The sequence below is a fragment of the Cynocephalus volans genome, chromosome 6 (assembly GCF_027409185.1).
Source record: "Cynocephalus volans isolate mCynVol1 chromosome 6, mCynVol1.pri, whole genome shotgun sequence".
In the NCBI taxonomy this organism is placed as follows: Eukaryota; Metazoa; Chordata; class Mammalia; order Dermoptera; family Cynocephalidae; genus Cynocephalus; species Cynocephalus volans.
In genome coordinates, this window is record NC_084465.1 from 60,265,497 (window position 1) to 60,281,089 (window position 15,593).

Here is a 15,593-nt window from a genome sequence, read left to right on the forward strand (position 1 = left end):
GGAACAAATCATCTTCCCCCACACCTTACCACCACATTACTAAAGGCTTATTTGCATCCTTTTATCCAGTACAACATGTCTGAGTATCAAGGAAAAAATACAAAATATAAGAAAAGGCAAAAAGCACAGTTTGAATATACACAGCAATCATTAGAACTAGACTCAGATACATCAGGGATGTTGGAATTATCAGACTGGTAATTTAAAACAACTATGACTAATATGTTAAGGGATCTAGGATAAAGTAGACAGTGTACAAGAACAGACAGGAAATTTAAGCAGAGAATTGCAAATTCTAAAAATGAATCAAAAAGAAGGAATAATAAAAAAGATTCTAGTCATCAAAAACACTGTAACAGATATAAAGAATGCCTTCCATTGACTTATTAGTAGACTGGATGCGGCTGAAGAAAGAATCTCTAAGTTTGAAAAATAGCAATAGAAACTTCCAAAACTGGAAAGCAAAGAGAAAAAAGTCTGAAGAAAAACAAACAAAAAACAGAACAGAATATCCAAGGACTGTGAGAAAACTAAAAAGAGGAACATGCACGCAATGGGAATACAAGAAAGAGAAGAGAGGAAGAAACAGAAGAAATGGTTTAAACAATAATGAATGAGAATGTTCCCTAATTACTGTCAGACACCAAACCACAGATCCATGAAGCTCAGAGAACACCAAGGATGATAAATGCCAAAAAAACAAAACAAAACAAAACTACACTTGGGCATATGATATTCAAATTGCAGAAGATAAAAAATTTTTTTTAAAAAAACCTGAAAGAAGTGAGAGAGGAAAATGGCTTACTTATAGATGAGCAAAGATAAGAATTACTTACAACATCTCCTCAGGAACCCTGCAAGCAAGAAAAGAGTTGATTGAAATATTTAAAGTGCTGAGAGAGAGAGAGAGAAATACCAACCTAGAATTCTGTACCCTGCAATATTATCTTTCAAAAGTGAAGGAGAAATAAAGAGTTTCTCAGACAAACAAAACTTGAGGAAATTTGTTGCCAGTAGACCTGCCTTGCAAAAAATATTAAAAGAAAATCTTTAGAGAGAAAGAAAATGATAGAGGTCAGAAACTAGGAACTACATAAAGTGAGAAAGAGCATTAGAGAAAAAATAAGTGAGGGTAAAATAAAAACTGGGAGAGAGGAATTGTGATTATTTTGCTATTAATAAGGTATTCACATTTCCTGTGTAGCAGTTGTCAATGTACATTGCAAACTCTAGGACTAAAAACAGTAAAAAAAGAAAAAAAAAGAAGTATAACTGATATGCTAAGAAGCAGAGAAAATAGAATAATATAAAATGTTTAATTAAAACCACAAAAGGCAGAAAAGAGGGTGGAAGACAAAAATAGGAACAAAGAACAAAGGCAACAAATAGAAAACAGTAAAAAATATGGTAGATATTAATCCAGTTATATCAATAATTACTTTAAATGTCAGTGGTCTAAATACACTGATTCAAAGGCAAGGATTGTCAGAGTGGGTCAAAAAAATAAGATACACCTATATGTTGTCTACAAGAAACAACATTAAATACAAAGACATAAATTAAAAGTAAATGGATGAAAAAAGATACACCATGCTAACATTAGTCATAGAAAGCAGGAGTAACTATCAATTTCAAACAGACTGGACATCAGAGCAAAGAAAGCTATCAGGAATGCTGAGGAGCACTACAAAATGATGATGAAAAGACCAATTCTACAAGAAGACAAAATAATCCTCAATGTGTATAGGCCTAACAACAGAGCATCAAAATACATAAAGCAAAAACTGAAAGAACTGCAAGGAAAAATAAATAAATCCAGTATTATTGTTGGAGACTTCAACACCCCTCTATCAGAAGGGGACAGATCCAATTGGCAGAAAATCAGTAAGAGCATAAACTCAACAACACAATCAGTCAACTAGACACAGTTGACATCTACATAGTATTTCATTCAACAACAGAATACACATTCTTACCAAGTTCAAAGGGAATATCCACCAAGATTGACCACATTCTGGTTCATAAAACACAGCTAAATAAATTTAAAGAAAAGAAATCAGACTTGATGATTTCCATTCCTCTGGGTATATTCCCAGCAGTGGGATAGCTGGGTCATATGGTAGAAGGTATACCTGTTCCCCAATGTTCATTGCAGCACTCTTTACAATAGCCAAGAGTTGGAACCAGCCCAAATGTCCATCATCAGATGAGTGGATACGGAAAATGTGGTACATCTGCACAATGGAATAATACTCAGCCATAAAAAAGAATGAAATACTGCCATTTGCAACAGCATGGATGGACCTTGAGAGAATTATATTAAGTGAAACAAGTCAGGCACAGAAAGAGAAATACCACATGTTCTCACTTATTGGTGGGAGCTAAAAATTAATATTAAAAGATCAGTAAAATTAGTAAGACTCTAGCCAGACTAAGAAAAAAAAAGATGGAGGAAACAAGTTACTAATATAAGAAATGAAAGAGGGGGCATTACTATAGATTCCATGAAAATTAAAAGGATAATAAAGAAATACTATGAGCAACTCAATGTCTGCAAAGTTGATAATTTAGATGATATGGATCAATTTCTTGAAAGCCACAATCTGCCAAAATTTATATGGGAAAAAATAAGCAATCTGAATAGACCCATGAGGATTCAAGAAATTGAATCAATAATTAGCAACCTTCTAAAACAGAAAACACCAGGACCAGATGTGTTCACTGGTGAATTATACCTAATATTTTAAGGAAGAAATTATACTGATTCTCAATAATATCTTTCAGAACATAGAAACAGAAGGAATACTTCCAAACTCATCCTATGAGGCCAGCATTACTCCAACATCAAAACCAGACAGAGTCAGTACAAAAAAGGAAAACTACAGACATAGATGCAAAAATCCTCATCAAAATATTAGCAAATCACATCCAAAAATATATAAAAATGTATAAAATGAATTATAAACCACAACCAAGTGGGATTTATTTCCATTATGCAAGACTGGTTCAACATTCAAAATTGAATTAATGTAATCCATCACGGTCTAAAGAAAAATCCCATATTATATCAATAAATGTAGAAAAAGTATTTCACAAAGTCCAACACTCCTTCATGATAAAAACTCTCAGTAAACTAGAATATAGGGAAACTTCCTCAACTTGGTAAAGAAAACTTACCAAAAAACCTAGAGCTAACATCATAGATAATGGTTAAAAACTGCAAGTTTTCCCACTAAGATCAGGAAAAAGGCAAAAATATCCTCTGTCACTATTCCTTTTCAACATTGTACTCGAAGTCCTAATTAATGCGATAAGACAAAAAAGGATGTAATAGATACATTGTTAGGGAAGAAAGAAATGATTTGTCTTTTTTCACAGATGAGATGATTGTCTGTCTAGAAAAAGTGAAATAATTGACAAATTCCCTCAAGAACTAATAAGCAAATGTAGCAAGCCTGCAGGATACAAGGTTAATATATAAAAGCCAATCACATTCCTATATAGCATCAATGAACACATGTAACTAAAATTTTAAAACACAAAGCATTTAGATTAGCATCCCCCAAAATGAAGTGCTTAGGTATAAATCTACCAAAATATGCACAAGATCTCTATGAGGAAAACTACAAAACTCTGATCAAAGAAGAACTCAGTAGATGGAGAGATATTCTTATGTTCATTGATAGAAAGACAATATTGTTAAAATGCCAGTTCTTTCAAGCAGATCTGTGTGTTCAATGCAATCCTAATCAAAATCCCAGCAAGTTATTTTATGTATATCAATAAACTGATCATAAATTTTAAATGGAGGGGCAAAAGACCAAAAATAGCCAACAAAATATTGAAGAAGAACACAGTTGTAGGACTGGCATTACCTAACTTCAAGACTTACTATAAAGCTACAGTAATCAAGACAGAGTTGTATTGGTAAAAGAATAGACAAATAGATCAATAGAACAGATTACAGACCCCAGAAATAGGCCCACATACATATAATTAACTGATTTTTTTAAAAAGAAGCAAAGACAATGCAATGGAGTGAATAGTCTTTTCAACAAAAGATGCTGGAACAACTGGACATCCACATACAAAAAAAAGTGAATCTAGACACAGGCTTTACATTCATCACAAAAATCAACTCAAAATGGATCACAGACCTAAATGAAAAAGGCAAAACTATAAAACTCCTAGAAGATAGCATAGGAAAAACTCTAGATGATCTTGGGTGTCTAGTAATGACTTCTTAGATATAAAACCAAAGGCAGGATCTATAAAAGATAAATTGATAATCTAGAGTTCATTAAAATTAAAAATTTCTGCCATAAGAAAGACACTGTCAAGAGAATGAAAAGATAAGCTACAGACTGAGAGATAGTATTTGTAAAAGACAAATCCAATAAAGGACTGTTACCAAAATACACAAAGAAGTCTTAAAACTCAATGATAAGAAAACAACTCAATTGCAAAAATGGCCCAAAGACTTTAACAGATGCCTCACCAGAGAAGATATACAGATGGCAAAAAAGTATATGAGAAGATGCTCCACATCATATACCATGAGGGAAATGCAAATTAAAACAAAGAGATACCACTATCAGAATGACTGAAATCCAGAATACTAACAACACCAAACGGTGGCAAGAATGTGGAGCAACAGAAATTCTCGCTCGTTGTTGGTGGGTATGAAAAACGGCAGAGCGACTATGGAAGACAGTTTGGCAGTTTCTTACACAACTAAATATACTCATACCATACAATCCAGCAATTGCATTCTTTGGTATTTACCGAAAAAAGTTGCAAACTTATGTACGCACAAAAAATTTGCACATGGATGTTTATAGTGACTTTATTCATTATTGCAAAACCTTGGAAGCAACCAGGATGTCCTTCAGTAGGTTAATGGATAAATAAACTGTGTGGTACATCCAAACCATGGGTTATTATTCAGCACTAAAAGGAAATGAGCTATCAGTCCATGAAAAGACAAGAAGGAAGTTTAAATGCACATCCATAAGTGAAAGAAGCCAATCTAAAAATGCTACCTACTATATGGTTTCAGCTGTATGTCATTCTGGAAAGGCAAAGCAGTGGAAGCAGTAAAAAGACCAATGTTTGCCAGAGGTTAGGTAAGGGGGAAGGATGACTAGACGGAGGACAGAGGATTCGTAAGCCAGTGAAACTACTTTGAATTATAGTATAACGGTGGATACATGTCATTATACATTTGTCCTAGTCATAGAATATATAACACCCAATGTGAGCCGTAATGTAAACTTTGGACTTTAAGTAATAATGATGTGTCAATGTAGATTCATCAATTACAATAAATGCACCACTCTGGTAGGGGATATTGATAGTGTGGGAGACTATGCATGTGTGCAGGCAGCAGGTAAATGTGGAACATCTGTACCTTCTGCCGAATTTGCTGTGAAGCCAAAACTGCTCTAAAAAATAAAGTTTATTAAATTAAAGAAATGTAAAGACACATCAAAAACTAAAGGCAGTTTTGCCCATCAGAGAAAGAGAAAACAAGGTAGAAGAGATAAAGATAGAATATAGGTACTTCTAAATGTATTTTGTCGTGTTGTTTTTATTTTGAGTTTTGCATATTGACAAAACAAAATCAATTTGTAAGAATTCCTTAAAACTTAATAAAAAATAAAACAAATTAACCTAATTATCAAAAAAATTATGAGATACACAAAACCACAGATCCAGGAAGTTCAGTGATTCTCAAGCAAAATAAACACACACACACACAAAAACCACACTTGTGAATATTGTATTTATACTGCTAAAGAAACAGAAAAATTTTTAAATGAAACCTTGAAGGAAGCCAGTGCGGACTAGGAGGAATGCCTTACATAGAAGAACAGGATAAAAATCACAGTGAATTTCTTATCAAAAGCCATTCAAGCAAGCAAGAACAGAGTAGAGTGAAATCTTTAAAGTTTTGAAAGGAAAAAAACTTCTGTACATTTGCAAGACTTATTATAAAGCTGCAGTAATCAAAACAGCTTGTTATTGGTAAAAAGATATGCAGATAACAAATAAGATATTAAAAGATACTCAACCATCAGTTGTCACTAGGAAAATGCAAATTAAAACAGTAATAAGACTACACACTTAGAATAGCTAAAAATAAACAACAACAACAACAAAAACCAAACAATGGCATTTTTGGCCAAGATATGCAGCAAAAGGAGCGCTTAGTCATTACTGGAGGAAACGTAAAACATATGGCCATTATGGAAGACAGTTTGTCAGTTTCTTAGAAAGCTTAACATAGGACCCAGCAATAAAGCTCCTAGGTATTTTCCAACAGTAAAGACAGAAGTCAGATTGGTGATTGCCTGCGGCCAGAATCAGTAAAGAGCATCGAATGCAAGAGCAGAAACTTTAGAGGGTGATGGAACTATTTATTCTGAATCTTAATTGTGATGATGGTTAAATATACATAATTACTAAAAGTCATCAAACTATGCAGTTGAAATGAGTGAATATTATTCTTTGAAAATTTACATTTACAAATATATTTTAAATTTTTTCAATTAAAAACGAGGAAATAGTGTCCATTTAGGTATGATTAACTGTGTTGAATGCCCTGAGAGAGGTCAAAAGATGCAAATAAAGAGGAGGCTGTTGATGGCCTTATTAAGACAGTTTGAGAGTGACAGAGTCAAAAGTCAGGTTTCAGTGGGCTGTGCATAAATGGGAAGTGAGAAAACAGACAATAAATACACATTTTGAGAAGTTTGAATTGAATGAGGAAGAGAGATTGCATGACATGAAAAACAAGGACAAAAGCTAAAGGGTGACTTTTATCATAGAAGAGACTGAGACCCAGTGAAGACGCAAAAGAGAAGGACTGACGAGAAGCAATTACGTTGAAAGCCTAATTGAGGTGGTTGTCTTTGGTCAGCATAAGAAAAATTAAAATTAAAAATGAAATTAAGACAGATATGTTTGTATACACATTCGTGGAGAAGGCAGGAAACTTTGAGAGATGATGGTTTTTTTGAATTTCTCAATAAAGCAGAAAGCAAGGAAATTTGCCTACAGTAAGGGAGCATGTTGGACGTGAGGAGAAAAAGAAAGCCTTGTAGTCAGAAGAAAGGAAATCAGTTATGACTGTAGCTAATAAAAATCAAGAAAAGGATTGAGGACAGTGCTAATGATCTTGATGTTATGTACCATAAACTGATAGTAGTTCATATTTATAAAGTAGAAAGTGCATTATTTTAATTTTACAGACAAAAAACTTTAAAACTTTAATTTAACCATTGATCTATTGGAGTTTTGCTTGGGAGGTTTGGCTGGAGGAGGGACATAGAAAGGAACTAAGGACATTGATGAGAATATTGTTTCACATGATCAACTGTGTGATCGAAGATAAGTAGAAGAGAGAGAGTTCAACAAAGGACTATTCACTTTCTTCGGGTTACTTATGTCTTAGGAATACAATTTGCTTCTGTAAAACACACACAGGCACAGCACAAACATTCACTCACACATTCTTAAGCCAAGATAGTTTCAAAGGACACATTTTCCTAAACATATGCTAAAGGACGCAAATCTGTAAAAACATAACAGACAAAAATGATGTTTTTCAAAGTCTGTTTATCACTGTTAGTGTTAGTTTGCTTATATTTAAATCACCTGTCATATGGGCCGGCCCCATGGCGCACTCGGGAGAGTGCAGCGCTTGGGAGCAGAGCGGCGCTCCCGCCACGGGTTCGGATCCTATATAGGAGTGGCCGGTGCGCTCACTGGCTGAGGGCGGTGTGGATGACACCACGCCAAGAGTTGCGATCCCCTTACCGGTCACAAAAAGACAAAAAAAAAAAAAAAAAATCACCTGTCATATAAGTCAGAAATAGAAATGTTTAAAGTCTTATCGAATCCTTAGTTTGATTTCAATGAAAACTCTAAATAAAAGCTTAGCAATGATAGATGCCTTAGGAAGGTTTTATGGTTTATGATTTATCCACCATCACATCACTGTGACATATGGTTAATATAATTTATCTAGCTTCATAATTATGCTTAATTCCTTCATGTTTAACATGCAAAAATATCTGCTAGGAATGGGAAAATATTTTATAAGCTCTTTTTAGTATTACTTGTATAACAAACATCTTAACAACAATTAAAACTTAAATTAAAATTCTGCAAACCAAGAATTTACTGTTTCATGTACATGCAAAATAAAATGGTATAATGCACTTAGTTTTTAATTATATAAAGTGACTTGTACATAGTGGTTTTGACTATATATTTTGTATTTAATATACCTAAAGTATACAAATATTGATAATATAAAAGAAGTTATAATTTCAAACTTCTCACCAAAAAAGGCTCAAAAGATATTTTTGCTATAACCTTTAAGCATTATCCAGGGACAATTCACAATTCATTTATTACTTGACATTATTAAGACCAAACTAAGTATGTCTGTGTGTCTGCATGTATGTGTGCATAATTTATTCCAATAAAAAAGGCAAATGTAATGACAACTTAGAATGCACACCTTAGAAAGCCATATATCAATCTCTGGAGGCATAAGAAACTTTATTCTATGATGTGTTTCATTTCAGATATGTTATGATACTGAAACTGAAACTTCCCAAAAAAAGCCAAAGGTCATTTACAAGAAAGTATTGATTATTTTAGAAAATAAGTAGTTTTTTAAAACCCTTACACATTTATACAAGCTAGGTTAAGCACCACTTTTGAAGGCAGGGAGAATAGCATTTGTCTAGACTGTAAAACCTAAGTTTAGATAAAGAACCCAGCAATAAAGCCTGAAAGGCAGAAGGGATAAAAGGGACAGGGTATTATTAATGCTTATCACTCCTTAGGTCCATGCAGTTCAATGACAGTTTCAAAAGGATGTGCTGATAAAGGATTTGCCTGTAGTTTGACACAGTGTGCGGTGGTTCCAGTAAGTCTCTTGCAGAACAAAGAAAGCAGAGACACTTCTGAAGCTTGAATAGATGAATGATGGCTCTGAACCCAAGTGGCAACCTTTCCCTCAGGCTTTTGTTAAAAAAAAAAAAAAAAAAAAAACCATACATATAGATACTTGCTGTGCTAGTGGTGATACCAAAGCTGTAACCAAAATTACTGCCTCATTTCCAGAAATTTTTAAGAGAGCATATAGCAAAACCCTAAATTTTTAGGAAAACAGCATTGTTTTTACTTTATTACAGATCTTAAATTTGCTAAATCTTGCTGAAATATATCACTGAAAGCACCACCACGTTAGTACCAATGACAAATATACACCAGATAATAAAGGATATGTGGATTTATTTATTCTACCTAATCAAACATCTTTAAAAATTTAAAGACAGTAAACTCCAGCTAAATGTTAGACCATCATCTTAAATATATATGATCTAATAGACAAAAAAATGCAAATAACAGTTTAAAATTGAATCAACATTTTACTCATTTGGTTTATTTAATGGCCAACTTATTTATGTAGTTAATGCTAAATGTCTTTTACGCAGACCTTACCCTGTGTATGACAGAATAATAGTTCTGAAAATATGCCAAATAAACAGTTTTATTTCCTTTATCTCTGTAGAAATTGAAGAATGCTTTGTTTTTTTTAAATAAAAAATTACAGTTTTATTTTATATAATCTGTAAAATATCAAAAGTATAAATCTTGTGTATAAAAATAAAACCACCATTGACATTGTGACATTTTTCTCCTCCAGAATTATAGTTGAAATTATTCCTGATATACATTCTGAGATATTATTCTTCATTCACATTTTCATGAGCACTAGTCAAGAACTCATGAGAAAATGGTGATGTACAAATATATACATTTTTCCTGTCTTCAGTGTTATTTATTTTTCATAAATATTTATGGCATACAGAATTGATTATCAGTATTTGTGTATAGTATGTGTGATCAAATCAATATTATTAGCATGTTCGTCATTACAAATCATAATTATTTTTTGATTTATTCTTTTCTTTAAGTTGCCAGATATAATTTTATGTATTTGCCATGCACAACATGATGTTTTGAAGTATATGTAAATTGTGGGTGACTAAATCTAGCTAATTAACATATCAGCACCGCACTCTCCCGAGTGAGCAACCGGCCAGCGGGCCCTAGCTAATTAACATATATGCATTATTCCATAGTTATCATTTTTGTGATAAGAACAGTTTACATCCACTCTCAGCATTTTTCGAGAATACAATATACTATTAACTATAGTCACCAAGTTGTACAATGGATCTCTTGAAGTAATTCCTTCTATCTGAAATTTTTCATACTTTGATTAAATCTTCCCCAATCACCCCAGCCCCTGGTAACCACCATTCTACTCTCTACTTTTATGAGATTAACTTTTTCGAGGTTCAATATTTGAGTGAGATTATATGTTATTTCTCTTTCTGTGCCTGGCTTATTTCACTTAACATAATGTCCTCCCAGTTCATTCATGTTGTCACATATGACAAGATTCCCTTCATTTTTATGGCTGAATAGTATTCCATCATGTATATATACTGCATTTCCTTTCTTTCTTTTTTTTCCGTCATTCTTTTTAAAACTTTTTTTATTGTAGCATAGTTGATGATTGCACATATTCATGGGGTACAGAGTTGAATATCAATACCTGTGGGCAATATGTGATGCTCAGATCAGTATAATTAGCATATTCAATATTATACAAGGCAATCATTTTTTGTGGCCCTTTACCCATTCCTCCCTTATCCTCCCCCTCTGCCTTTTATACCCCATTTTCTTTATTCATTCATCTGTTGATGGGCACTCAGGTTGATTCCATATCTTGGCTACTATGAGTAATGCTACATGGGAGTACAGATCTCTTTGGCATACTAATTTCCATTCCTTTGGATACATACCTAGTAGTGGGATTACTGGATCATATGGTAGTTCTATTTTTAATTTTTTGAGGAACATTCATACAGTTTTTCATGATGGATGTACTAATTTACATTTCCACCAACAGTGTATGAGGGTTCTATTTTCTCCACATCCTCACCAACACTTGCTAGGTTTCATCTTTTTGATAACAGCCATTCTAACAGGTGTGAAGTGATATCTTATTGTGGTTTTAATTTGCATTTACCTGATGAATGATGATTTTGAGCAATTTTTCATATGCCTGTTTGCCATTTCTATGCCTTCTTTTGAGAAATGCCTATTCAGGTCCATTGCCCCTTTTTTAATTGTTTTCTTGATATACAAAAATCAATTCAAATGGATTACAGACCTAAATATAAGACTCAAAACTCTGAAACTACTAGAAGAAAACATAGGGGAAAATTCCATGAGATTGGTCTAGGCAATTATTTTTTGGATATGATCCCAAAAGCACAGGCGACAAAAGCAAAAAGAGACAAATGGGATTACATCAAACTAAAAAGCTTCTGCATAGCCAAGGAACCCAATCTACAGAGTAAAGAGACAACCTACACAATGGTAGAAAATATCTGCAAACTATACATCTGACAAGGGTTGATAGCCAAAATATATAAGAAACTCGAATATATACTTCTATATGGGCAATGTTTATTAAGCCATCCAAAAATTATGTAGGATTGGGGGAGCTAGAGTACTTTTCAAATTAATTTTTAAATTTAAAAAATAGTGAATAAAGCAGGTAAAACATTTGTAAGTATTAAGAGTATAGATGATAAAAATTAAAACGATTCTTTTTCCTCTTCACACAAACACAGTAATACATCCAAGAGGCAAATTTTCATCAGTTTGTTTTGTACCCTTCTGAAAATTTTATATATTTAGGGGGAAAGAAACCTCTCTCTCTGCTCTCCTTATATATGCTTGTTAACGTTTTCTAAATTCATTAATTTTACCAGTTTTAAAGGGGCCTAGCATATTAAACCAAAATTTATTTAATTTGTTACCTTTTGAAGTTAAGTTTATTCTAGACATTTATTTTTAAAACAATGTTATAATGTACTGATGTGTATAGGTCTCTAGTGAAGTGTGTACATATATCCACAGAAAAAAATCCTAGCAGTGGAGATTCTCATTAAACAAATGGGCATTTCAATTTGATAGCTGTGGCTAAACAGCTTTCCAAACAAGTTTCACAAATTTATATTCTCACCAATAATGTTTTACTGGCATATTAATCCCTGTTCCAGTCCATACCGGGCATTATCAAAATGTTTGACTGTTTTCAAAATAATAAGAAAAAAAATGACCTGGAGATGTTGATTTAGTCTGTATCAGTTTACCTATGAGTTCACTTGATTTTTTTATTTTTACATTTTAATATTTGTATTTTGCCTAATAAGTTTTATTTATTCATATTGATGCATAATATATACAGAAAAGTATTTAAGTCCCATGTGTACAGCACAATGAGTTATGATAACATGATCCTTACACAATAGAACTTTACCAGCACTTCGGGAGAGTCCGTGTGTTTCCTCTCAACTAGTATCACCACTCTATTTTTCAGAAGTAAACACTATCCTGATTTTAACAACACAGTTTTTTTTTGTTTTGTTTTGGGGTTTTTTTGGCCAGCTTTTGGACTTTTTAAATACAAGAATCATGCATCACATATTTTTCTGTGTCTAGGTTCTGTGTCTCAAAATTATGTTTGTGAGATTTGTTCCTGTTGTTGAGTACCATTGTATTACCTTTTTTTAAATTGCTATATCATATTTGTATAATTATGTTACAATGTATTTATCCATTTGTTGTTGGAAATTTATAATACTACTAAAATGTTACTTTTTAATATTACTATAAATGTCTGGGTTTTAAAAATTATTTTATACATTTTCTGATATGTATATAGTGATTGTCTTCTTACTAATTTGTACAATTTCTTTATATGTGCTGCATATAAGCCTCTGTGGCTTATATGTTTTGCTATTTTCTTCTCCCACTATTGGTCTTACATTTAATTTCTTAAGAACCTTTACATAAACAGAAGTGCTAAATTTTATTTCTTTTTAATTGCAACATAATTGTACATGTCTGTGGGGTACAGAGTTGCTTATCAATACCTATGTGCAATATGTGATGCTCAAATCAGGATAATTAGTATATTCAATATTATACAATGTTACCATTTTTTTGTGGCCCTTTATTGATTTCTCCCTTATCCCCTCTCCTCCCCCTTTTCCACTTCTGGTAGCCTCAGTTCTGTAAAATGATGTTTAGATGCCACACAGTAGGTGGCAATGCTTTAACCATATACTTGCTGTCAGGCCCAAGGGCCTCTTCCATCCTCATCAAGGGGACTGCTACCCTTCTCTCCTTTCATACAACACAGAAGTACTGAATTTTAATTTATCAATCTTTTTCTTTATTCAGACCTTCTTATGTCGGGTTTTAAAAATCCTTCCTTGCACCAAATTCATGAAATTATTTTTCTTTCTTATGTTCTAAAGACTACTGTTTTAACTCTCTCATTGAAATAATTCATCTGAACTTGATTTATGTTCTGATCCTTATTATTTCCTTTCTTATACTAATTTTGAGCTTATTCTTTTTTTTTTTTTTAGTTACTTAAGTTGTGACATTAGGTTTTTTACTTTATATTTTTCTTTTATGATATGATTATTGCTATAAACTTTTCTCTTAGAACTGCTTTTACTGTATCCCATAAGTTTTTGCATGTCGTATTACCATTTTCATTTGTCTCAAGCAACTTGTTAACTTCCCTTCAATTTTTTTAATTCCCCCTTTGTTACTCAGAAGCACGTTGTTTAATTTCCATGTATTTTTAAAGTTTCTGAAGTTCCTCCTGTTACTGTTTTCTAGTTTTATAACATTGCAGAAAAGATAGTTGATATGACTAATATGACTACAATGTTCTTAAACTTTGTAATACTTATTTTGTGCCCTAATATATGATCTCTTCTAGAAAATGTTCCATGTGCACTTGAGAAGAATATGTATTCTCCAGCTGTGAATAAAGTGTCCTGCAAATGTCTAAGTCCATTTGGTCTAGAGTGCAGTTTAAATCTAGTGTTTTTTTATTGATTTTCTTTCTGGATAATCTATCCTTTGATAAAGGGGAGGTGTTGAAATTCCCTACTAATAGTGTATTGCAATCTATCTCACACTTTAGATCTATTAATATTGGCTTTATATAGTTAGGTGCTTTGATTTTGGGTGCATATATATTTACATTTGTTATATATCCTAGCTGAGCTGACTCCATTATTAATATACAATGACCTTCTTCATCTCTTTCCAGTTTTTGACTTAAAGTCTATTTTATGTGATAAAGTATAGCTACTCCTGCTTTCTTTTGGTTTCTATGAAAAATATTTTTCCATCCCTTTACTTTCATTCTATGTGTGTTCTTACGGGAGAAGTGAATCTCTTGCAGGTGGTATATAGTTGGGTTTTGTTTTTTTATTTATTCAGCCACACTGTGCCTTTTAATTGAAAAAATCAATCCATTTACATTTAAGGCAAACATTGATAGTAAGGACTTACTACTGCCATTTTGTTAAGTGCTTTCTAATTCCTTTGTAGATCCATCCTTTTTTTCTCTCTCTTATTGTCTTCCTTTGTGGTTAATTGATTTTCTCTGGTAGTATATTTTGATTCCTTGTCTTTTATTTTTAGTGTGTCTATTATAGGTGTTTGCCTTGTGGTTATCATGAGGCTTATAAAAAATGTCTTATAGTTCTATAGACTTTTTTAGGCTGATAATAGCTTAACTTTGACTGAAAAAAAACAACCTCTACACTTTAACTTTATGCCCCCTCACATTTCACATTTTGAATTTTGATGTAACCATTTGAGTCTTTAATATTACATATGCATTAACACATTATTGTAGTTATTATTGTTAATAGTTTTGTTCTTTAATATTTATACTAAAGATATATAGAATCTATATATACCATATATATATGGTATATATAGAGAATTTATTTATTTAGAGTATTCAGAATTTGTGTACTTACTTTTATGAGTGAATTTTGTACTCCCACGTGTTTTTTGTATTACTTACCAGCATCATTTTCTTTCAGCTTGAAGAACTCCCTTTAACATTTCTTTTAAGACAGATGTGGTGATAAATTCCCTTGGCTTTTGTTTTTCTGGGAAAGTCTTTATTGCTCTTTCATCTCCAAAGGACAGCTTTGCTGAGTGCAGTATTCTTTTTTGGCAGTTTTTTGTTTGTTTGTTTGTTTGTTTTTTCTTTCAGCATTTTAAGGATACCATCCCATTCTCTTCCAGCTTGTAAGGTGTCTGCTGAGAAGTCTGTTGCTAGGCATACTGAAACTCCCTTATATGTGATTTGACTCTTTTCTCTCGCTGCTTTTAGAATCCTCTCTTTGTCTTTGATCTTTAACAGTTTGGTTATAATATGCTCTGGAGTAATCTTATTTAAGTAGACCTGATTGGAGACCTTTGACCTCCCTGTACCTGGATATGTATATCATTCTTCTCCAGGCTTGGAAAGTTTTCTGTTATTATTTCTTTAAATAAGACTTCTACCTCTTTATCTTTCTCTACTCCCTCTCTAACAGCAACTATTCATATATGTGCTCTTTTGATCTGTCTCAAATTCCAAATGCTTTTATTTTTAAAAATTT

General features: G+C 32.5%; 1 non-coding gene across 1 annotated transcript; it reads right to left on the reverse strand.

Moving 5' to 3' along the window:
• Positions 1-13,181: 13,181 nt before the first annotated feature.
• LOC134381410 (U6atac minor spliceosomal RNA) lies at positions 13,182-13,307 on the reverse strand. The gene has a single exon (XR_010024000.1). It is a non-coding gene; the product is annotated as a U6atac minor spliceosomal RNA (small nuclear RNA).
• Between the last annotated feature and the right edge of the window lie 2,286 nt (positions 13,308-15,593).